Here is a 24,872-nt window from a genome sequence, read left to right as displayed (position 1 = left end):
AGGCATCCATCCTACAGTCTCCTACACACTACCACTTATAAATAGTTTGTGGATAACAATCTTGCTCCTGGATCTTCAGTAGAGAGGAGATCTTGGGTATATAGGGAGCAACTCAGATACCCAAACAAAGATATCGAATGCCATTTCAGCTATCTAGGCTGTTGCAATGTGGATACTGATCCCTTAGGGTTAAGTTGGCAGTAGACACCTCTGGTTTAGTAATCAGACTTTTTCCCTCAATGTTTAACAGCTCTCACTGGCAGAGGGTAATTGTTTTGTTTGGAGAGCTACTAGGAAGTTTCATACAGCACAGCCTGAACCCAGTGTGAGCTCAATTCAAGGATTACTTTAATGGTGTTTAAATAACTTAAAATCCTGAATTCTTGGTGAGGAAGATCCTTAAGAGAGGGCATTATATGAAGATGCTCCCCTTAAAACTAAATCTTCCACTATTCCAACCTTTTCTTAGAGGAAGTGAAAACTCCCTCCATCTTCATTGATAGGAGTCCTGGAGATCTGTTTCTTATAATGTGATATTTAGGAGCAGCTATAAAATGTCAGTATTAATATTTGTATCACTGTATTTTTACAGAAAAAATACCCCAAACCCAAACAAATAAAAAACCCTCAAACCCACCGCAAACCTCTTTTTTTTTTCCCCTCAGTGTGTCTTCCATGAAGAAGGGGAAGTTATGTATCTAATCACAGTGTGAAACAAAAGTGTATATTGATAACAAAAGATTCTTGAAATTTTTGTATAAAAGTAAATGTTCCCTCAATTACTGATTTACACTTCTCACATGACAGATGTGAAAGTGTTGGGGTTTTTTTTTGGAAAAACTCTACTAGATTCAGTGTTTGTTACCATTAGTCTCTGGTTTGGATGTGTAAGCCTGTTGTTACAGTGAATTGTGCATCTAAAAGCTGATGAGAGAAGAGGTGTAGATTTTATATGTTTATTGTCCCTTACTTTCTCTATACACATTTTTGCTACTTGAATATAATTCAGAAAGCTGAAGGGTAATCCTTAGTTTTCAAGCAAGAAACCAAAACTTAGGTAAGTAATTCCACAAGCTGGTTAAGAGTCTTTATATTAGCTCTTCACTGTGCTAAACCTACAACACCATGCTTGTAAGACCTCCTCTTTCTGTTTTTGACCTATCACATTAAATTCAATTTATCTATTTTAGATGCAATTTAAAACAAATTGTCCCACAGTCTGATAAGACTACTTACTTTCAGTGCCAGAAAAGGGCATATGTCACAAGGAACAGACTGCATGTGTACTTCACTGCTGCTTGTTTGACAGATGACCTTGATGTGAATCTCCACTGGGGGCTGAGGCTGCTTATGTCCATGTTTGGTTCAGGTTGCCTTGTTACTATTTTCTTCAATTAGGGCAAAGGTACAAAGTTCTAATTTTTGTCTCAGTGTTTCTCAGCATCATCCAAGAGGAACAACTTTGTTTTTTGAGGCCAGAACTCTCACTTACTGTGCACTCATTTTCAATGTTTTACAAACACCCAACATCCAGAGACCTCGGGCTTTGTTATAATAGAATGAGACTCGTGAAGTACCAAGAGAGTGAGGGATCTACTGTATGTGCCCAAATCTGCCTAACTCTCTAAAATACCAGCAAGACAAAAGTTAAGTTAATATGGATACAATCTTTGAGACCCACATGTTTTTCACTTCAAAGCAAAACCATGAAATAATATTCTAATAAATGATAGTTACATAGCCCACTACAGAGAAAGGGGCCAAGTCTTTAAGACACATGTTTCAACATCCCGTCTGCTTTTAGGCACCACTGGACATTGAAGGATTGAATAACTGAGTTCAACAGAACCATGGAGGATATGACTGGGCTTTTATGGGGTCACAGATTATGGCTGTGGACCAAGAAGAAAATAACTGAGTTTTCAACATAAAGCAACTGCGAATACTTCATATGAAGAGGTCTGTGTCTTATCCATCCTTCTTCCTGTCCCTCTCTGCTCCCTGCCTACAGACTGTCAACACTTAAGAGTACTTACAAAATTAGTTTTGAGTATTTTTATGCAAATTGATAACTATATGACTTAAAATTAGATTTTTAAATGACTCACCTAATAACTAAGACATTTTTATTTCAGGGACGTGAGCAGTGCAAGTAATAGGGAAACGCAGCTCTTAATTCATTATTTCATGTCATGAATGTTTTATCATTTGTGTACCTACAGTACTTATAAACTGAAGCATGAGAGCAACTGGATTAATGGTGGTGTTTTTTTCTAATCACAGTGAGTTCCTTGGAAAGAAAAATGTATTTTTCAGTATGTTGAAATATTTTTTTTTGTTAAATTCCAAGTGCCTAAATGTTTGGGAACCTTGAGTTACCTTAGATTTTTCTTATTTTTTAGGTAAATTCATATTCTCCACAATCATTTAAGACAATTATTTATGATACTGTGTGTATGGTGTTTCATATAGGGATGAAAACATTTGGTCATTGCTTAAAATTTCCCACATACAGAAGCATTCAGAATGGCACATTTCACACTATTGCAAAATGAGTTATAGGATCAGAGTGAGCTTCCTAGAGAGTCACTGACTGCACTAAAATACTTCCTTTAAAACTGCCTTCAGAGCAAGAATTTTGTGGCATTTTTCAGGCTTTGTATTCTTGTTAAGATTTTATTATAGAGGTAGAAATTCATGAAGTTTTCTTTATTTCTTACTGTTTATTCTGTTTCCATTTTGTTGCATACTTGTGCCATGATTCAGCCCCTAGAAATAGCCATATTCTTCTGGGCTCTTAGTGCTCTAACATCTTGGCTCGCGCAGCTAACAAACTTATTTAGCACCAAGTTGCCCTGCCTACAAAAACCCCATTTCTGAAGGTTTTGTGAGTTGGAGTTGAATTAATCTGAATGATAGACTCTCCTCAGTCTGTTTAGCATTATACTTCATTCAATAGACAGTTTAATGGATGATCCACAGCAGTACATTACGTTTTTGAGCTCTGGGAATTTACTCCGTGCAGCCCAAGATTGGGGACTGGATTTGATGGCTGAGATCCAAAAGCTTTTTCCTTTTTTTTAAGTACCAAACATTGCATCTTGCCAAGTGGGATCATTTTCCCATCTGCTGAAGGGTTTTCGGGCCTTGGTAATGATATTCAGTTTCTCTGGCTCCTTTAGGCTCACACAAGTATAAAATAGAAGCAATAGAAGGTAGTAGTAATAGCAGCAAGTAATTGAAGCTGAAGGCATCAGGGAATCAGGTGTGAAGGACCAGGAGAAGGTCTGTCTATATCTGGAATGGCTTCATACAATCTTATTTCTCTCCATGTATCCTTTTAATACATGATATCTCAGTTAAAAATGATTGGGAGATCTTTTGCTGTGATGATTTCTTGACCAACACACCAGGTGTCTTTGCAAAGTTGGGAGAGGAAGATGGTATGATGGGATCTTGTAAGAGCAGTGTTTCTATTAAACCTCTAAGGACTCCTGAGTGTAAAACCCTCGTGTTCAGTGTGGAGTCTGCCAGGTCCATTAGTACTGCCCAAAGGCACTGCCACAGCTTGATAAGCCCTGACCTTCACAGAGAGAGAGAATATGAGAGAAAGGAGAACTGGATGTAGATGGGATGGGAGTGGTGACAGCTGAGCTCAGCCAGGCACAGCTGGATGTCCCAGAAGTTGATTGGATTGGGACACCAGGAGCACCACGCTGACATGCTGGGATTTGTTGAGCTGCTGAACTGAGGACTGAACTTGCCAAGGCTCAGTTCTGAGAAGACTGTTTTTTCTAGAGTACATGAGTTTAAATCTCCACAGTGGTAGAATATGCATAGAAAAGGGCTAATGTGTATAAACATGGATTTACTGAAACATAATAGGTATATATATTATACATGAAATGTACAGGCTCCAAAGCAATTTATCCAGGAGTTATTCCCCAATAACTGGAAAATGTATTTAAAAAATCATTCTGTGCAGATATTTTTGTCACAACACATTCAGAACATCTGTTGTAATACTGGGACTTTACTTCCAAAAATATATTTTAAAAAATCCCCTTCTTTTGGCAGCAAGTGACTTAAAATCAGAGTCTACAGTGTACATACAGAGGCATATTCCAAAAGCACATAATCTAAAAAACTTCTGGTTATTACTGGGTTAATCAGCACTGCTCTGGAAAGTACCAAAAATTGCATGTTACTGTTTCAAAAATCACGGAGATATTTTGAACATTCCCACTGAGTCAAAGCAAAAATAACTATACATCCTTTTTAGGTGATTATATTCAGGAGACCGGGCTTGCTAGAGTGACTTAACACATCCATTATTGCAATTATAATTTAGTGATAATCACTCTGCAGAATTCCAGTGTTCTATTACAAGTGAGAGCCTATGGAGAAAGCCAGCATCCGGTATCTCTAGGGCCTTGGAACGAGTGCCTGTGATTTTATAATTTCCAGACTTGCTACATTTAGTTTGGGAGAGGCTATACCTGCATTGTGTAGGTTAAAGAGCCCTCTCTTTGCTCATTAAAGTGAAGCACTGTCATCGATGTATCATATCCAATACATCTAATTAACATGAAAAATATATTTGACCTTCACTGGTTAAAATAGATGACTTCCTTACACAAGTTATAAACACTTGCAGGCATTACGCCAAAACTTAAAAGCAATTTGTGTTTTATGAAAGTCTATTTAAGGTTTTCTTTCAAAAAAGAAAAAAAAAAAAAAAAAGAAAAAAAGAAGAGAAAAACAGAAGAACCCTCCCCACAAAATAAGCCCAAACCAGAAAACAAACAAACCCCTCACACAATGCATGTTTTCAGAATCTGAATATCAACTCTGTGATCAGCATGTGACCAAATCTATTTTTGCAAATTGCATTCCTTCATAAAGCACGATGACTGAATTGAAAGATAAGGCCTAAATTTCAGTTTAGGAAATTGCACAACAGTGTAAAAGGCAAATGCATTTTAATTTCCCAATACTACTTTATTTTCCGGTTTTTAGTTCTCAGGTTTGACCCCTTATTGGAAGAAAGGGAACAAATATTAGCCACCTAGAAAATGGAGGAAAAACAACTGAAGGGGAAAAGAAGTGGAGAAGAGCTGAGGCTCTTATGGGCCAAAGTGAAGTCCAGAGCTGCTTGAGGTTTGTAGAAAATTCTCAGTACAATTCCAAGGGCTGTCTTTTCAGGACAATGTCTTCTGCATTGCTTCACAGTATTGTACTTTGTCTCAGTTCAGTTTAGTAGAAGAAAATAAATTGATTACCTGCAGGCTGTGTACAACCCAATCCCAACCAAACGATGTGCCAAGTCCTCAACATTACTCTCTGGTTTGGGATCTCTATGATAGTTTACTAAATCTGCCATCAGTGCTACAGAGACTATGACCACTGCAGGAATTCAAATAGACCTGTAGCCTATTTTAGGACTGAGAAGATAAAAACATGAAGTGAAAAAAACCTACCTTTCTATGTTTTGGTCTCTGAATGTGATCATCGAGTCAGGAGAAGTCTTGCATTTGTCCATTAAGAAGACCCAAGAGGTGTACTGTAGGGATATACTTCTTTTAGATAGCTTTCTGGATCTGACATCAACCAGCTTCTGAACCCAGGAAAAACAGAAAATTTAAACACATAAATATCTGTGCCTTCACAAGAAAAAAACCCCCTGCCAAATATTTGTTTTTTCACCTTTTTTTTAATTTTTTTTTTTCCATAAGGAGATGCAGGAGGAAAACAAGCTCTGTGGTACAGTGTTTTGTCCAGGCTTTTCCTCTGTAGCCTACCTTAATCCTAGCCCCTATCCTGAAACCTAGAGGGAAGACACAACTGCAGGAGTAATAGGAAGGACTTTTCCTATCGTGGCAGGTGGGGTAGAGGGAAAACCCTACCATATATAAAGGAGGAGAGCTGAAAGAGAAAGAAAAAAGCTACTGCTTTTACTGATAGTCACTCAAAATCTGACTGGCTCATTTCATCATGCCCTCACCTTCACCTTGTGGGAGGATCTATTTTGCTATTTTGCTATCTTTATCAACTTTGGCCACCCCAAGTGCGATGTTGATATTCTCACTCTGGCAAAAGTCAGCCTTGTCTGCACTCAGGGAGAGATCTAAGAAAGCTCTGCAAAAGACCTTGATTTCCAAAAAAAAAAAAAAAAAAGCTACAACACTTAGAGGTCCTTCAGGTTATCCAAAAATAACTAATCATTTTTTTTTTCCAAATGTTGATGTGCCTTTGTTCAATGACAGATTTCTGGAGGCAAACGCCACAGAATAAATTAATGAGCCATTTCTTGCAACACTTTTAGTTTGGGTTCAAACCGGAAAGCACAGATCCAAGTTTTACTGCCCTGAGGACTGTTTTCAATGTGAGGTTTGGATCCAGCCCACTATAAAGAGCCACTCTACATGCAAAATTTTGAGATTGCTGTAGGTTTGGACTTGATCCACTGTCAAAGTTCAGAAGTTTTTGCCTGGGTATTTTGACGTGGGCCTATCTCCATTTTAGTTTTGGAAACAAAACACCAAATACACATACGAAAGAAAATCCCCTTGCAAATATGCAGCTTACCTATCATGTGCAGAAGCAGTTTCAGGACTCTCAGCCCTCCAGGTTGTTACTCATGCACTGACACCCATTGTTTTCAGTGGGCTCCATGTGTGAACAATTATGCACCTGGGAACAACCATTTTCAGGATCAGGCCATTGCAAAATAATATCTTGATGAAAACTTAAAAAGTAACCGTGACACTTGATTGGACTGGTGTAGACTCTTAGCAAAGAGGATGTCTGGATGCAAGCTATTGTCACCCTTGTTTTTAAGAAGCATTTTTTAAACAGTTGCTTTTCTCTGCTCTTGGTTTTCAGGGCATCTCCTGCTCCCCCTTCCAGGAGGACACAGCTTGCAAATGCATGTCAACAAATACAATTGTTACAAATGAATTTTACAGTCCCCAGATCTGGATATTCTCACCTCATGAATCCAAAAGTGTCAATGAATTTGAAGGATTGCTTTGATGATGATCTCACCTTCCAGCTTGACATGTTCTCTAGTTTCATTTTCCCCTGCATCTCATTCCATGCACTCAGCTAGCAAGCCAGACTTTCCAGAAAAGGACAAACTACTACTGCTTTTTTTTCCTCTTCCTTTCTTTTTGTTTGCTGCTTGCGTTCATCACATCACTGTGGGACCATAGGTTTTTATTCAGGCTTAGTAGTTATTTCTTATGTTTTCAATATTTTATGTACTTTTATGTTCTCAAAATCAGAATTTTACTATTCCACAGATCAAATGAAACATGGGCTTTCAAAAATGATACAATGGAAGCTTCAGCTTCACAAGCACAGCTGCAAATGAGGATTTAATTGCTGGCTTAGGAAAAGGGCTGAAAATGTCTAGCCAGTGAAAAGGCAGTAAATCTGAGAGGTCAGAGCAATAGGGAGCACAGGGTGTTGCATATAAACATTCCCATTCAGCATATCGTATGTAATGTGTGACCAAATTGTTTTCATTTTTATTGTAGGAATACTGAAATGTGAAAAGATAGGTCTTCCTTTTGTTATTAAATCCTTTGTTGGTGAGTGTTTTACCATCTTTAGACTCCTTATTTTCTATATTTTTGTTTTGTTTTGTTTTCCAGAAGTGAAAGCAAAATATCTTTTAAAGGGCTTGTGTTCTTTAAAAAATATTTCTTGTGTATGTGAAGCTCGGAAAAACTTTGCAGGTGTCAGGAACTAGTTCTGGAAGTTCAAAACAGTTGATGGGTCAGTTAAGAAAGACATTGATGAGGGTCACAAAAAAACTCCTCAAATATTCCCCATAGCACAAATTTCATATTCCTGTTTCAAAGCATGAATGTCACAGCAGTTCATAACAGGAGTCCTATCAGGCCTTATTTCACAGGAACAAAACAACATTTTTCCTCCCAAGAGCTTTGCTTGGAAAGAAATGGAGTATTTTGTTAGTTTGAAAAAAAAACCCCATCAACAACAGCAGCAACAAAACAAAAAATCAAAAACAAACAAACAAAATGGGTCATAGGAAAACAGAAAAAATAGATAATACAGCCCCAAGTGCTTAAGGATTTACAAACCTATAAGCATCTGGGAAAAGTGTCAGATACTGGGATATGTTATTGGAGTTTCAGTAATGGTATTATTAGCTCAGCCTGTAATTGGTATGCGTATGGGATGTCAGATATGGCATGCTATGGAAATATTTCATTTTATAATACATGGGCTTCTCTGAATTAAATCTCTCAACCTTTTGCAGCTGACTCATCAGTTGTTTCTGAAACAGTGTCTTTGACATTGTTCCAGAGACTGCCAAAAGCTGGGTCAACCCATGCCAGCTGTTACTGTATTTGTGATAGGAATGTATTCCCAAAAGGAGCTTGCTTTATTGCACTTTTCACTATACCCCAGATATGCATTCATTCAGGTTGTCTGTTTTGTGCACATAAGGGCAATGCAGTTCAGGAGTCTTTTGAAAAGAAGTGGCTCAAAAGTCAAGATAAATAATCACACTAAGAAAACATTAGCTGGAATATTTGCCATGGCTTGTTACCTACATCTAATAACAATCAAAAAATAAAATAATAAACAACCAAAAAACTCCAATGAACATCAACAAAAAAAACCCTGTCACTGTGACAATAGTTTTGTTTAGTTATAACACAACAAAGATTCATAAAATATTTTAATGCTGATTTTGATTTTACAAACAATAGAGAATATGATAACATTCTGTATTCCATTATGTTATGAAAAGCCTGTCTGATCGTTTTCTCACTCACTTTAGAATTGCTTGGAAAGGGATAGAAGAAAAAGAAATTACAAAGCCTTCAGTAGTTCTGAGTGTCCTACTAAAACCTGTCAACATGTAACTGCAACTATCTTGGAGGCCAACAAGCAGGCACACATTTTAATGACTGTCTGCCAAAGAAGGAAAGGTAAATGACATAACATTCTGACTGTGTTGGATCAGTGAAAAAAATAAAACTTCATTTTGCCACTGTGGGTTTCATTGTCACAGAATGCCAAAATTTTATACAGGTTAAACAAGTGAATACTTAATTCAGGGAAGAGGAGTCCATCAGGGGCTATGAAGCATAAAGTAAAAACCCTTTAAAGACATACTGTGTGAGAAATATCCCAACATATTTCTGGATTTGTACAGGAACAGGCCAGGGGATAGTGCTCTTCTTCCCAGTGCTCCTGGTGTGAGTAGCAGCAGTGCTACTGGAACTTCACAAGTGCCAAAAAAAGCTCAATAGCACATGATTGTTTTAGGGCATAGAGAAGAGAGAGGGAAAGCATTGCATGTTGGCACTCTGATAGCTCAATGTATTTGCTGCTTGTTCTACTGTTCCATTTTCCTCGATGAGATATACCAAAGTCTCTTGACCTCGTAGCCAGTTATTCTTTCTGTGGTGCCAGTTCACAGAGCCTGGTGATGGAAAAGAGTTCATTTACTTCCTTTCAGTTTCTACCTGCACTGTCTTATTACAGTTCCTGGGCCTAATGCTATTGGTATTTTATTGCTAGCTAGGCTTCTGCAGCACGGATGTACACAGACCACATCAAAGAACAAAATGTTACTTACAAGAGGGAACTACTACTCTAGCAGTAGTCACTACTCTGACATCTGTTGTTCTTCAAAGCACACTGTGCAGTTCTTCTACTACCTATCTACGAGTTGAGGTGGATTTTTCCTGCAAATTCCTGTATCTCAGCAGAGCCAGCAAGGCGTAAGGTAAGCCCTACAAATGGAAAAAGAGAGGAGACTCCATTATGGGTCTGCTTGAGTGTCTTCCAGAGAATGAAGTGTATTGTGCAGCTCAGCACCAGGGCTCCTTGATTTGTTACTTCCCATTCCTTCCTTATGCTTTTTACCTGGCTCCCACACCCACGTGGGCTTATTGCACACACTGAAACAAAAAACAAGTGCACAGCACTGATGAACAACTGCTATTTTCTTCTATGGTCTGGTCACAGTTTAGCCACTGGTATATACTGGTTTATCCCAGTCCTTAAAAAAGAGATCCAGTCAACAGCACTCATTTTCCATGTTGCCTAAGTGGTGACATCTTAGGTGAAACTAACTGCTCCTGCATTGCTGAGAGAAGTTATTTGCAGTGATAATTATCCATTTTTATGATAGATGGGAAGTGGGAATTGATATGATTCATTTCCCTGGGAAAAAAAGAAAAGTAATGTTTGATAAGCAAAGATGTGAAGATATTATTTAAAATTTCAAATCTGCTTGGATTCAGTTTTTTCCAAATCTTGCTGGCTATTACAATCTTGGTGTTTAAATGTGTTTTCTATAGCTTCCACCCACTCCCAAGAAGTTCTGTTGCATTTTTGTGACTGAGTGTTGCCATTCATTGCTTGAAGTAGGTAACAAGGACTGTGCATTCCTTCAGAAAAGGGAACATCCCAAAAGCTTTACTTCAAGTTCTGTTTTGAATTTAAAGCCAAAGTTTAGAATCTGATTATTGCATTTTCTTTTTAAACATGCTTTTAAGTCCATTCGCATGTGGAAAATATTTTCAGTTTGAAAAACATAGTTAATATATTTATTCCTACAAACCGGGTCTGTGACACGTGGTACGAGAAACCTTTATATGTCTGAAAGTAACCATATGAATGTTGTTGCTCCTGCTGTTTCTCATGTGAGTCTGCTGCTGATGTGGCTAAGTACAATTTGGCACATCTCTTTGCAACACTTAAGGATTTATGAATGCATATCCCTTCATATAGGCTCACAGAAAACCCTTCCTTTAACTACTGATGTTCACTTAAGGACCAAGCTTGTATTTTTTTTTTTTTCCTTCAAGTCCTCTTAATGTCAGTTTGTTAAAGAGTCTGTTACTGTACATGGTGTAGGCCAAATTTTTGCCTCATTTTAGAAACTGTGAACCTTGTTTAATTCCTGGGAGATATATAGACCCACTTCAAATTTTTGGCAGTAAAATGAAAATGAGAATTCTGCCTTCAGTGTTCCCTTAATTTGCAGAAAAAAAGTCTTAAATGAACATTCAGGTAGTTGAATGTTATTGAACATTACTAATAAAGACTGATTATTATTAATGCTATTGTAATTATTTTTATTTTTATTATTCTTTATTATTATTTGAGCAAATAGGTTTAAGCTGAGGAGGTCATGGTCAGATGCCCTTTTGGGCCACTGACTTCAGAAAACACAGTATAGGTGGATTAAGACAGAGTAAGCAAGGGGAATGCTAAGACATGGGAAAGTCAAGGTCAAGTCTGTTTCAATGAGTTCATCTTGAATCCTTAAGTCCTCTTCACTGTGGGTGGTAACAGTCTGAGTTTCCTGAAGTGTTTAGAGTTGAAATAATCTTTAGACAGGTGGACTTCTTTTTGAGTCCTGTAAGTTTTGTGTTTGTTTTCCTTGAAATCCACCACAGTCCACATTTTCCTGTTGTCGCTTCATGTAGATAGATGTTCAACAGAAACCTCTCTTTCCAGGACCTCATTTTTAAATTTCCTACATTTAAGAGATGTTGCATATTGACTTGTGAATGGTTCATATAAAAAAAAACCAACAAAAACCCAAGAAAAAGCCAACAGACCTCCCAAACCCTAAAGACTTTGGGTTGTCTGTATAGGGTAGTGCTCATGCATGGAAGTCTGCATTACAAGGTGTTTTTCAATAGCATCTTTACTTGGATTAGGTAAGAGGTCCCAAACTGTGGGCGATGTGATCCAGAATGCCCATGATCCATTGGTATAGTTGCAAAATATCTCCTAATTGCTTTGACTATCTGCAAGATGCTGTCCTACATGACTATTTCTACAGATGCAGTATCCACTGTTTATAAGTATTTTATCCATATATGAGACTTCTGTGGTAGGAATTACCTTAGGAATCCTTAGTGTCCAGGTTTTCCATTCAGAGTGTTAATGTTCAGACATACCAGCAGTGCCTCTCTGTTGTTCTCAGCACAAGGAGGGCTGCCTGGGGGGGGTTCAAGTGTCCCAAAAATTTGCTCCCTGAGTGCTCCTGGAAGTACGTTGTAGTGAAGGTAGCTAGGAAGGGATGCATTCAACCACCATCTCTCCTGCCTGCTCATGGTCTCCTCAACTTCTTACCTTTGTTGAGGAGGTTCTGGGCCATCCAGGCAATTAGTAACTGAGTGCCCCGGGGGACCATACAGACACAGACTTTCTATGTGAATTTAATCCATGCGTTACATTTATAACTTAATGTTCAAAGCTGTTGCTACACTAGAATGAAAGTTCTTATTTTAAGATCATTGGTACCTTCTTAGAGTTGCCTTATGGCTGCTCTGAGGAGGGTTTTGTAGACAAAGGAAATGCTGAGCAGCTCTGCAAGGGGCTGTTTTGATACAGACTGGAATTTTAGCTGCTTTTGTATTAAAATTCAGAGATGGCTCCTACACATTCTTCTCACTGCCCAGAAGTTAGGCAAAGAAGAATCTTTAGAGCAAAATAAAGACAATAAAAAAAGCAGAGGGAAGAAAGTAACAGAAACACCATTTGAGAGAAAATGAAAACAGTTGCTACATAACTTGAAGGCATTTCAACTACTCAACTGGTTGCACGTGTAGACAGCTTTGACACAAATATTTGCATGCTTAGATTTATGACAAAATGTTAGCCACAAGGGTAACATGCATTATTGTGGACTCAGGCACTGAGGTAACCAAGCCAAAATAGCAGAAATAGAAGGCATTCTGAGGCCACATGAGGAGGAGGCCATGTGCACAGCTGTGCTTACCCACTTTCCCATATATACACAAACACACTCAAGTGCAATTCAAGTGTTTGTGCCCTGGGATCTTTACCAGGGTCCTCACACATATCACTACCTATGAATATATATACAGGTACTTACACATTGACTGTCAATGTGTATTCACGTGTTCTATGGATTGCACTGGTTTACTTCTCAAAATATATCCCTCTCAGACCTGTAACCTCTCTTATTGCATAGCGGGGGCAGCAGTGGCCACCAGTATTCAGCCACAGCTACCTGCATGTGGTATTTCCCTCCTTCACCAAACAGTGCTTCTATGTTTTTCTGTCCTTACCTATTAAAGAAAACCCCTGTTTTGTCTTGGGGGTTAGCTGAGAGATGTTAGCCAGAAATTTGGAATACCATGTATAATTTCATGAAATTTAAAATAATGTAAACCCTCCTATTGTGCATGATGGAAAGTGACTTCATAGGTTGGATGTGTACCTGATATATGGCTTCCAGCACATAAGTGACTGTGTCTGCAGGATGAGGAGGGCTCAGAGAAGCTGGCATGGGGCAGGAGGTGGGACAGGCACCTGGCACAGCATGGGAAAAGTTTGGTCCTGGGGGATTGTCACACACCCACAGCAAGGGCTCTGCCAGACAAAGCCCAGCTCCAGGTTCAGCTTCCCCAGCTGCTGAGCTTTCTGAATCTGGAGCTTTGTTTCTGGGCTGCCCTCTGTAATGATGGGAAGACTATCTACTGTGGTTTGGTTTATGCATGTTTTTCTATGACACAAAAAATGATTTGTAGTTCTTTAGGTTGGTTCTGTTTCTCTTTTTATTCTGGTCTTTTGGCTTTGTCTTATGTTTATTTTTTGGTTTTCTTTGGGGTTTTTTTGATATGTCTATCTCTCTATTTTTCTTAATGCTTTTTCATTTTCTCTTTTTCCTTTGCCTTGCTACAGTAAGGGCTGACATGAGTGAGACTCCTAATTCTTAAGCCCCAAATTTGAGGTCACTTAGTAAAATATTTACTGAGCCTCAGAGTCTGGTCTGTTTAAAAATTCCTCTATCATGACAAGATCTTGAAGCACAGAGGTCACTGTATTGTTTATCATAACTTGCTGCTGCAAAATTTAAAATCAATTTTAAAACTAGTCATCTACAACCTAAGTTTAACCTGTAATTTACTCCATGAAAAGATACCTTAAAGGAAAGTTGGGTTTGTTTCATTTCACCTAGCTTAAATCATCCACAGAGTAGATGTTTATCCCAAAGCTTGTCCCCATACCCTCCTTTTATGGTTAAGAGTGAAATAGGCACATTCTTCTGAAGATTTATTTGGCTGACATTAGACTAAGAAAAATTGCACCCTAGAAGATCCGGTCCATGGCTTGATGCAAGATGACTTTTACTCCTAAATATTACAGCCACACAAAACTGAACTTGAAGGACATCAGTAGTTTGAAATCCAACCCTTCAAAATAGAGTCAGAAAATAGAATTTAAAGAACTGGTTTGATCTGATTGCCATAATGTAGTTTGATTTTTTAACACTTGCTGACAGTAGCTTCTCCATTGTGTTTTTGAGTTCCAGCCTCAGCTACAGAAAGATAAATTATATCTTTTCCTTATCTATTTCTTACAGTAAAGAAACATATATGGGTCCATTATCCTCACCACAAAAAAATGTATCAAGCATCAGTTTCTTGTCACTCTGATTCACTTAGTTCTTTAAAATCTTGGTTGAATAATTGTTTACTGTGTTTTATCTCATGTTTGTAGACCACTTTTAACTTGTCTTAACTGAACAAGCTCCTGAAGTTTCTTATAGAAAACAAAGTAAGGTACATAAAGAGGTGTGATCATCAATAGAGGCTTCTAACCAGTGGCTTGACTGACAGCTGTCAGGAACCATTAATTTTCTATGTTTTGCTGGACATTCTTGTTGCTCTTTTCCTAATTTTTTTCTGAATGGAATTTCTGTATAAATAAAATCCATAATTCCCGTCAAGTTTATTGATCCACCTCTTAAAGAAAACAAATCACCAAAGTAAAAAAAGAGATTTAAACTCAAATGCTCCAAATCACATACGTGCACAAGAAAAGCCTTGTCATGATGGAGCTGAGAAATGTTTTTTGTGGTTCCCATGACAGTTTAAAAGTGTTAATTTTTTTTCCAAACTTAAAAAAATATATCATTTTCCAAGCATTTCACAGGTAGTCTTTGCTGTGTTCCTATGTTTGGCCACATCAGATTTGTGGTGCCTGCTGTTTGATCGTGTCAGTCAATATAACAACAGAGCAAGAACACATTGTTGCATGGTGAGACTCTTTGGAGAACCACCAAGGCATTTTTAGGTATGAGAACCACCTCAGGTGTTTCAGACATCTCAGGTGAAGACCACGACTGCGATGTAGGATGTTGGCAAGGAGAACATTTGGCTCACGGTCTCTAAGATGGAAATTTAATGTCCTTCAGCCTCACCTCTATGTGAGATGTTAAAGATCACCCTTATTGAAAATTTTCCAGTGCGACACCTTTCTGTTGGAAAACGCTGATTTTAAAGAATTGAAGCATTTTGCAGGAACATGTTGATTCCATTGAAAGTTTCAATGGAAAGCAGGCAGGCAGGCTGAACAGAAAGCCTGTGCTCCTGGTACTGTGCCAGCCTGGGCTCCCCTGGCTCCTGCTCCCCAGGCAGCTGCTCCTCCAGCTTCCTGACATCCCAACCAGATCTGCACCTCAGCAACAGGGAGGGTGAAGGGAGGGAAACATGAAATAGGGGGGCACTGGCCCCTGGGTAGGCTCTCTTGGAATAGCGTTTCTTTGGAAGTTTTCTTTCCTTTACAAAAATGGCAATTATTTAGGAAAAAAGTCAAGTCAACTCTTTCCACAGAAGAGAAATTCTATTTTTAGGCTTTTCTGCTGGAGAGTTGATAATGACAGTCCTTGCTTCCTCTTTGCTTGCTCATCTCTTAACAGTCACGATCTTAAGTGGAAAATACCTAGAATATTCACACTGAAATAGTGATGCAGCTTCACTGCCTGAAGTAGTTATTCTCTATGACAGGCACACAAAAAAAGAGGACATATTCACTGTACAGACTGTCATAATGATGAAATAAACTCACAATTTCATTTCTGGTGAACTCATAGTTGTCCTAACAGAGACATACCAAACAAAAGAGATATCTGTCAAAATCTGACATACATATATATATATGTGTGTGTGTGTATAATTATTTAGTTGTTTATAGAATTAATTATTTTTAAAAACTGCTCAGGTGAGCATTTTTTCTCATTCAGTCTAGGAAAATAGACTTTTTAAAAAGTGTTTAATTAGAAAGACATACCATAAGAATTTCTAAGCCCAGGGGAAAGAATGTATTTGTCCATTTTGGTTGACATGTCAGCCAGCTTGAACTTTGTTATTATGGTCACAATTTGAGCTTAGAATTCTGTTTTGGGTCATGTATGACAAGCACCTGTAGAAATCAATAGACTCATCATTGCTCAGATATGCCTAAGACTGTGTCCTCCTGTTGGTGCTATTGGCACATGGGAGCTGATTGCCTCATTAACTCTGTATGGTCAGTAAAACTACTAACATGTAACTAATTGTTTGTAAGTAGTTTGATTGGATTAAAAAAAAAAAAAAAAAAAAAAAAAGAATAATAAGAAGAATTAAAAAGGAGGTCATTTAAATCCCAGGTTTCTTCTATGTTATACCACCTGTGGAGAAATGCACAAGCTATGAGTGTTAATGTGCACATACTTACAAGTTTTGCCTTGCTCTGAGGTGTCACACTGCTGATCATTTCTGGGCTATTTCCTCAAATTTGGTAGGTGGCAAACGTACAGTACATCCAATCAGTGAATCAATAAATAATGAAGCCTGCATATTATGAAAAGTTTAACAAATAAGTGCTCATAATGAAAGTCAGCATTGTGGGGTTTTTTCCAGTGGTTTTGCTAGCAGTCTTGCTTTTGATCTGGGAGCTGTTAGGAGCCATTGCACCACAGATGAAAGGAGTTAGAAAATTCCATATCATAATGCAGTTAGATCAGTAATTCATGGAGCTGGTAATTCACAATGACTTGCCAGTCCTTTGATTGTGCACGGTTTATGACTATTAGCAGTTTCCCCTTTCAAATTTGTATGCTTCCATACTTCCTTTCTGACCTCTTTTTCATCATTTATAGTCCAATTTGGTAGTGAAAAAACATAACCAGTGCTCAAGTGCATGGCTGTCATTCAAAGCCCAATGCGTTACTGAGCAGTTTGACATTTGTGACTATGGAAAAAAAAAAAAAACATTAAGCAGGTGTACGGAACACTAACCAGGTCCCTCAAACAATGCTTTATGGGATTCACAACTTGCCTCAAGGCTATAAACCTGATTCAGCTTCAGTTTTCAAGGTTGGTTTAGTCTTGATATTTACACTCTCAAATGTATCTTGCATTAGAACATAATTGAAATAAAAATGACACAAACACGTTTCAAATGGAAGGTCAGGGGAAGAGGAGTGTTGCTGGAAGAGCTTTGCAATGATGTGTTCCTTGAGGTTTAACAATTATCTGTCCTCAGTTTGTAAAATCAAAGGCCACATCCTCAGCTTCAGTAAATTGGGTCGCTCAGAGGGGTCCTGGGTCTAACAGTTTCTTGGTAGGTGTATAAGGGAGTAAGGTTCAAATTAAAAGAAACCAAAAGAAATGCTGTTTAATCACTTTTAAAATAGTCATCTGCTATACAGGTGTGCACATATCACATTTTATTTCAGTTATACTTACCAGGTTTCTGGGAGCTGATGTTGCAGCATTACAAAGGTAGAGAGATTTCTATGAGTTGGATGGATAACATCAGGTAAATATGTTAAAAGAAGTTACTGCTTTGTCTCTAAAGGACTAATATAAAGTTCAAGTTGCTGAAAAAGGGCCCCTAAAAGGAGCACTGCAAACATTTAAGTGGTCAAGTAGGAATAAGACCTGTGAGTCTGAGACTTAAACAATTCTCTAAAACGCTAAATTAAAAAAAAAAAATATATTTTTTTAAATAAAGAAAACATAAAAACTATGCAAAAAGTCTTTCCAAGGTATGCCTTTCAGATTCCAGTACTCAGTGGGCTTGGGACTTCCTTCACCAGAGGTGCATCCGGAGCACCTTGCTTAATAGCCATTGATAGACATATCCTTCATGAATTAGTCTCATCTCCTTTTGAACCCTGTTACCCTTTTGGCTTCTGCAGCATCCTGTGGGAATGAGTTCCATGATTTAATTGTTCATTGTAATGAATAGTGCTTCCTTTTGTTTGCCTGAAAATTGCTTCTTTAAGATGTTACTGGAGGCAGACACCTACTCTATCTGCTCCCAGTTGTTTAGTAGCCAGGGCTGGCTGGTCTGTTCACTGACTGCTATTGGAGGATGTTAAATTTATATGCTCTTCAATACAAGTAATATTTGCTTTCTTAATGTTTATACATCTCCTACCACAGCAAGGCCCTAGTCCTTACTAGTGCTTAAGGCAATTCTGCAGAAGATTAAGTGTATGGATAATTTTAGGGAGACCTTGCTCTATTCCACTAACCCAGTATTTGGGAGCTGATGGTGGTGGGCCAGAACTAGAACAGCTGAATAACAAACAACACAGAATGTTCATTAGCCCTCTACCCTGGGCTCTTTTTCTGTCCAAATCAAATTTTTTAGGCAGTGAAAGGTTTGATGACTCAGCACAGTAAAAATCTGGCTTTGTAAAAAAAAAATGAATCATCTTCAGTATATAAATGAGTGACATTCTATTCAATCTACTAGTTATTTGCATTATTCTAGTGGATTTTCATGATTGTCTTCTAACAGAAAACAGAATTTTGTCTTCTAACAAAAAACATTGTCTTCTAACAAAAAAATTGTCTTCTAACAGAAAAAAAGTTTGAGTTTCTTCTGTAATATTCTGTTATCTTTCTAGCTTATTCTACATCAAATGGTTTTGCAGAAATGATGACAAATGTCTCGGTCAATATCTTTGAATCTGAATCTACAGGTTTAGATGTGAGACAGTGCAGACATCTTAAAATAAAAAAGAGAACTTGAGATCTCATGCTGTTTGAAATTTAGAAGGTTTAGAAGCTGATATTAATATTAATATTAAAACAAAGTGTTTCAGCAAAAAAGCTGATTTGATCTTTCAGTATGAAGAAAAGTAAGACTGACTCTGTTATAAAAGGAGAATTAAAACAAAAGGTAAGACGTGTGTGTATTTTTTCCTATGTACAAGAAACTTTTACTTGGTTTGACAGAGCAACTGTATCCTCTTGAAAAAAAAAAAAGAAAAGCCTTTGTTCATGCCTTGTAACTTAGCAAGCTTAAGGAAAATAATTTCCTAAGCCTAAAATTTAATAATTTTTTTTAAAGGTAAAAAAACCCAGAAGGGCTAGTATTCTGTTGAGTGTGTTTGGCTGCTCCTTGCAGGTGTTTGGGTTTTAAAATGTTTGGGCAGAACACCAATAATTTGGTTTACAGATTACAGAGTGTTGTCCAGTTTCCTGCACGTTATTGCGATGTGGAACAATGACATTACAGCAACCCACGTCTGCTATTAATCTTTTTTCTTTTTTTTTTTTTTTTTTTTTTGTCTTTTAAGACTGTGTGTGTCTCTTCACAAAACATTGAAATGTGTCTTGGCCACTTACCTCAGATGTTTACCTAAGTAGCTACAGGACATCTGTTTCAAGATAGGCTACAGGCACATCACATTTCACCTTCCTGAAGGGGAAGAGGACAGGAAACTTAATTTTGAAGCTCAGCATTGCCAAAGCTTTCTAATTTCCATAAAGATGCCAGACAGTGACATCATATCAACTGTGTGTCCCTTTGCTTTACAGCTAGACCCTTATTGCATGGTGTAAATGTTGCAGGAGAATGATTGATCTTGATTTTCTCCAGTGCTGCACTAAGCAAAAGTAACAAATGGTGTCATTGCTGAAGCGTGTGAAAAAATATTTGTAGTCATGGTTGTAGCTGGAGCCAAACTCAGTGGCACTGAACCAGAACCTACATGGAACCCAAACTTTTCCAAGGTCACATGTTATTTTATTTATTTGTTTTAACTTGACTAAGATGGGTTTTGATCATTTCACCATGGCCCCTGTTCATAGCAGTCCTGTGGGTTTGTGAGAAAACAGCTTCTCAGTGTTGTTAAATACGATTTCAATTAAATGTAATTATTCAGAACAAATGTTTTCACCTACCACATGTAACTGCAATCCATATTTCTACTTTCAAGTTCGTTACAGTGCACACAGGTTGAGTGACCACATAAAATAATTACGTGGCCTTGTGAAGAAACAAATACATTCAGAAATAAGACTGAAAGATCCTAATCTCTGGTGTATTTAAGCAAACCAGCATTCTGCTGGCCAAATCCTAAAAGACTGGCTTTTGGGACATGATTGTGATAAGCTTCCCTAGAACTGAATGCAGGCCACTTGCAACAGGGATGTGTTCTCAATTGAATGGTGCATATTGGAAGTGATTATTAGTGATTTTAACTATTTCATGGCAAGTATTGTGGCAATTAGATACATTTTTCCTTTTTTTTTTTTTTTTTTTCTTTTTTTCAGTTCCACTTCTAAGCCACTCTAGTCTGCACAAAGATGTGGCTGTGTCCTGCTCAACACCTGACACATGCTTCTCAGAAATGGCTCCATTTCAAATGTAAGTGAAGTGATCCCTGTACAGAAGGCCTAATTTACAAAATTACTGAACCCTCATGTTTCTGGCAGTAGTCAAGGTGAGATGTTGCTTAAAAACCCTTTCTGGACATTTCCATCACGTAGTGACAACTACTTGGGTAGAAAAAGGCTACCTGGTACATATATGTTATCACATTTTTATTCTTTATGCTAAATCACAGTGAAAATCCTAATGAAAAAAATGAACAAGCAATAGTGCAACTTGTAAAAGAAAGCTTTTGCTAAGCACTCTAAGTCTTCCCAGCTTTACAAGAAAAACTGCCATGAGCCATCTTTTTAATAACTTTAGGAAATATTATGTTACAAAAGTTGCAAACATATATAAGGGCACACTAAATGTTCTATCAAAGTTAAGAGTCTGACTTTTTTAACCTTAAAACTAAAGATCCATTGCATTCATAAAAGTAATGTTGATAGACCCGTAACTCTTGTGAAGCCAGTGATTACTGGCATAAAGAAAAGAAATAACACATCCTGAAATATGTTACAATAAAGCTACATACCATGTAGCTTATAGATTTATAAGTTGTAGATTAAACCAGGATCTTTTTTCTGTATTTATCAACAACGTTTAAAAACAAACCCCCCAAAAAAATCCATAGAAAAAAAAAAAAAAAAAAAATCCAACAACCAGTAAGTGAACCTGGAATATCACAAACCAATCAATAAAGTTTAAAAGCTCCAGTGAATCTAACCTATAACAGGTCCTTGTTTGGAGAACATGCTCAAGAAACACATGTGCCTTTAAGAGGTCTTGAAAGAATTTACACCCATGGACCATTACCATTTCCAAACACCCCGCAGCTTTACCAGCCCAACATGTGCTGACTGTATATCACCATGACCCTTTCACTAAAGCTCTTTTGACTGGAGTGCTTTTAATACCCACTTTCTCAGCTGAGCTCAGGAGTGATTTGTTTTACATGCCACATTAATCCTTTCCACATTTTCTGGATGAGGCAACCACAATTCCACTTGTGAGGTGTTTCTAAAACATAGTTATAGGAATAAAGCAGCGGGGTCCCAGACTTGACAACTTCCCTTTGGGCAGCTGACAAAGTGGGGCTATCGTGGCTGCCCTTGGAGCTTGCAGTTGTGCCTGGCAGCAGGGGTGGGCTGCTCTCCCTGGTTACTTGGAGGCCCAATTATTGTTGGCAATTCAGACACAATTAAAACCCTGTAGGGATCTTCGTGGATTTAACGTCCAATGAATGCTGATACAGATTAATAAAACCCAGCTCGTCTTTTATAAGCTTAAGATGAAATGCAACAGAGAGGAACAGAACTGAAAGTATAAATTGCAGCTCCGTAAAACCCAAGAAGTTTATGCCTCACACCTACATGATTGGAGGAAAAGAGCTTTTTATAAATGGGCAATTAGTGCTCGGTGTACTGGCTTTTATTATGTGGTAATTTTACAGTTTTCACTTTAAAGACACCCCCCAAAAAAAAATCAAAGGCCAAATGAATTTCTGTTGTATGCATTTATGAGCTTTCTGCATTTATAATGTTAGCTCAATGTAGGGTTTTGAAAATTTAGTGTTGTCAACAAGGCTAACAGAGTGGACCAACCAATTATAAAACTGTTTTACATGTCAGCGCTGTGCACGTTTTATTAACAAGTTAGTATTATACTCCATTTTTTATGTGTCAAATTGAACTGTACAAGTAACTGGAGGACTAAAATTATGTTTCTACCCAATTTAATTTATTGCTCTTCCTCTATAAATTTTAACTTGCGACTTCAATGGTCTGAGCTGAACTATAAATTAGAGTGAGGTGAGTCTTATATATAACTTGATTTACTCTGGTAATTTCTGACTGCAGTATCTGAGTCTGCACAACTGTCTAAAATTGTCTTTACAGTCAGCTATAGCAATGAAGTGAAAAAAAGCAGTGGGTAGTTCAGAGTTTTCTGTTAAAAGCTTTTGTGGTCATACACCAGGCTATTCAACAGAGCTTGAAACAACAAAAGTAGCTTCATGAATACTAAGGTGTGACCATTCATTCATTCTGTGTGGCAGGTGTCACCAGGTGGTGCCATTTCAATCTTCCAGACTTTCTTTCTTTTTAATTTTATTTAAGCGTTTGAGTAAATATTAATTCATGGGAAGATAAACTCACTTTTAAAATGTTTATCATATACAGTCGTGTGAAGGGAGGTGTGTTATTGGAAGGCAATTTTGCTATTTGACTTGATCTCATATTGAAATCTGTTCTTCAGGTGGAATTGTTGATGGTAATCACAATTTTAGTGACAAGTTAAGATTCCCAGACAAGAGAATTGTTTTCATGCTGCTTGATTATCTCTGTTCCAGGACTTATTTATATATGTAAGTAAAACATGTTATACTTAGAATATAAACAGAGGCCACGTATCTGATTTCCCTGATCTGCCAAGACATCTGTAACTGCTCTGCAGGGGGACAGCAATGATGTCTACACAAATACTCTTTCTTTTATTTGCAATGAGATATTTATTGATCTGACTTTTCAGATATGCTAAATACCTGCAGCTGGGAGCAGCGGGCACCCAGCATTTTTATAGGTTTCAGGTTTATGGCCTGACTGCCCTCCTGGAAAGAAGAAAAGTAGAGAGCTCAGTAGCACATCAGCAGGACTAGATTAGATATTAGGAAAAAAATTATTTACAGAGAGGGTGATCAGGCATTGGAATAGGATGCCCAGGGAGGTGGTGGATTCTCTGTCCCTGGAGGTTTTAAAAAGAGACTGATGTGGCACTCAGTCTGCTAACCAGAGTGGCAGTGGATCAAGGGTTGAACTTGATGATCTCAGAGGTCCTTTCCAACCCGGATGATTCTGTGATTCTGTGTGACTTCTCCACATGTTCTTTCTTCCTTCTGTTAAAGAAGAGGAAAAACATTTAGAAGGAATGTCAGAAGTCCTTCCTTTCACATTTAATCTAGAATCAGGCACAGAAGCTCTGTTAACGACTCTTCCCACTTCTTCTGGTTGTTCCAAATGCTTCTTGAAGCACGTGGGCAAGGAGAGGTAAGTCTGAACCACTGTTTATTGCCAGTAGGATAACATGGAGGGCAGTATCCAAGAAATAAGTTTTGCTGTCACTGAGAAGATACTGCATCTAGTGAAGAAGAGAGAAAATACACCACTTATGGTACTTCCCACCACCATTCCCTCAGTACATGAGCCATGTTCTGATACCATGTGTGACTTGAGCATGGACTTTCACTCCACCAGGGAGAAGCTGACATGTTGTAAGAAAAGCCCAGGAGCTCTCTGAGCAATTCTAGCTGAGCTCAGCTTGTGTCTGAAGCTCTGCCTAATGTTTTGTGTCTGAGGAAACCCACACATGTAGGAGCACTCTGTGCCCAAGAAAGAAAAGGAACACATTTATGGAATAACCAGCCAGATGGATATTGCCAGCTACATTTCCTGAAGGGTACCCTCTGAAGACACGATTCTTGCCAAACAGAAAACCAGGGAAGTTCTGGCAATGATTTCCTGTGGGAACAGGATCTTCATGCTCCTTATGGCTGGTCATGTGTTGCACTGGGCTTTCCCAGGCAAGTTCCATCAGGTACAGCTCTGCAGGCAGAGTGCAGAGATACTCATGCCAAGACAGTGGACCTCAGGCCATTTACATCCACACTACTCAGCTTAACTCAGAGCATTGCACTGATACAACAATTGGCTCCTCCTTTCAGAGTACAAGCATTTTCTGCAGCCCTATAGGGCACAGGTTTGACTACCATGCTTGTTCACCTTTGGATCTTGAGGAATAAACGAATTCCCTGAATTTCCACTGGCTTTTCTTTCTTTTTATTAAAGACTCTCCCTGGTTTTTTTGGAAGAGATTTCATATACACAGAGGGAAAAAAAAAGAAAACCCACCCTGATAAGTCCAACTTATTGAAATTGTTTGTAGCCACCTATATTATGATAATATCACTTCCTGTATGTCACAGAAACTGACTCGCAGAAAATAGTGGGCTGTAAATACTATCTAGACACATAGCTTTTCAAGATGATGGTCTAGATTTTGCAATACAAATGAAATCTGTGATTCCTTTAGCAAGACAACATCCTAAATCTTTGAGTGTGTGCTGTACTTTTTAAAATATCTACCCAAAATGGGACCATTTTAATAAACAACTGGTTTTATAGATAAAACAGAAACATGCTTTTATTTGCTCTTCTTTGGAGATTAACACTATGGGCTTGGATTGCTTTTATTTTTATTGTTTTGAATAGTCATTTAATAAAATCTTTCTAATTTCTTGTATCTTAGTATACAGATTTTCGTTGTGAAGAAGACAACAGAAATAAAACAAGTCTAGATTTTTTCAAAGACCTCAGATAGATTTCGATCACTTTTAGGATCATATC

General features: G+C 37.9%; 1 long non-coding RNA gene across 1 annotated transcript; it reads left to right on the top strand.

Moving 5' to 3' along the window:
• Positions 1-4,319: 4,319 nt before the first annotated feature.
• Positions 4,320-23,081, top strand: LOC139792279 (uncharacterized). Its single transcript, XR_011724204.1, has 4 exons — positions 4,320-5,160; positions 7,542-7,595; positions 8,819-8,969; positions 20,373-23,081. It is a non-coding gene; the product is annotated as an uncharacterized lncRNA (long non-coding RNA).
• Positions 23,082-24,872: the final 1,791 nt, after the last annotated feature.

This window comes from Heliangelus exortis, chromosome 2, assembly GCF_036169615.1.
Source record: "Heliangelus exortis chromosome 2, bHelExo1.hap1, whole genome shotgun sequence".
Lineage (NCBI taxonomy): Eukaryota > Metazoa > Chordata > Aves > Apodiformes > Trochilidae > Heliangelus > Heliangelus exortis.
Note: the sequence above shows the minus strand (reverse complement) of the source record. Positions and strands in the feature narration are given on the sequence as shown.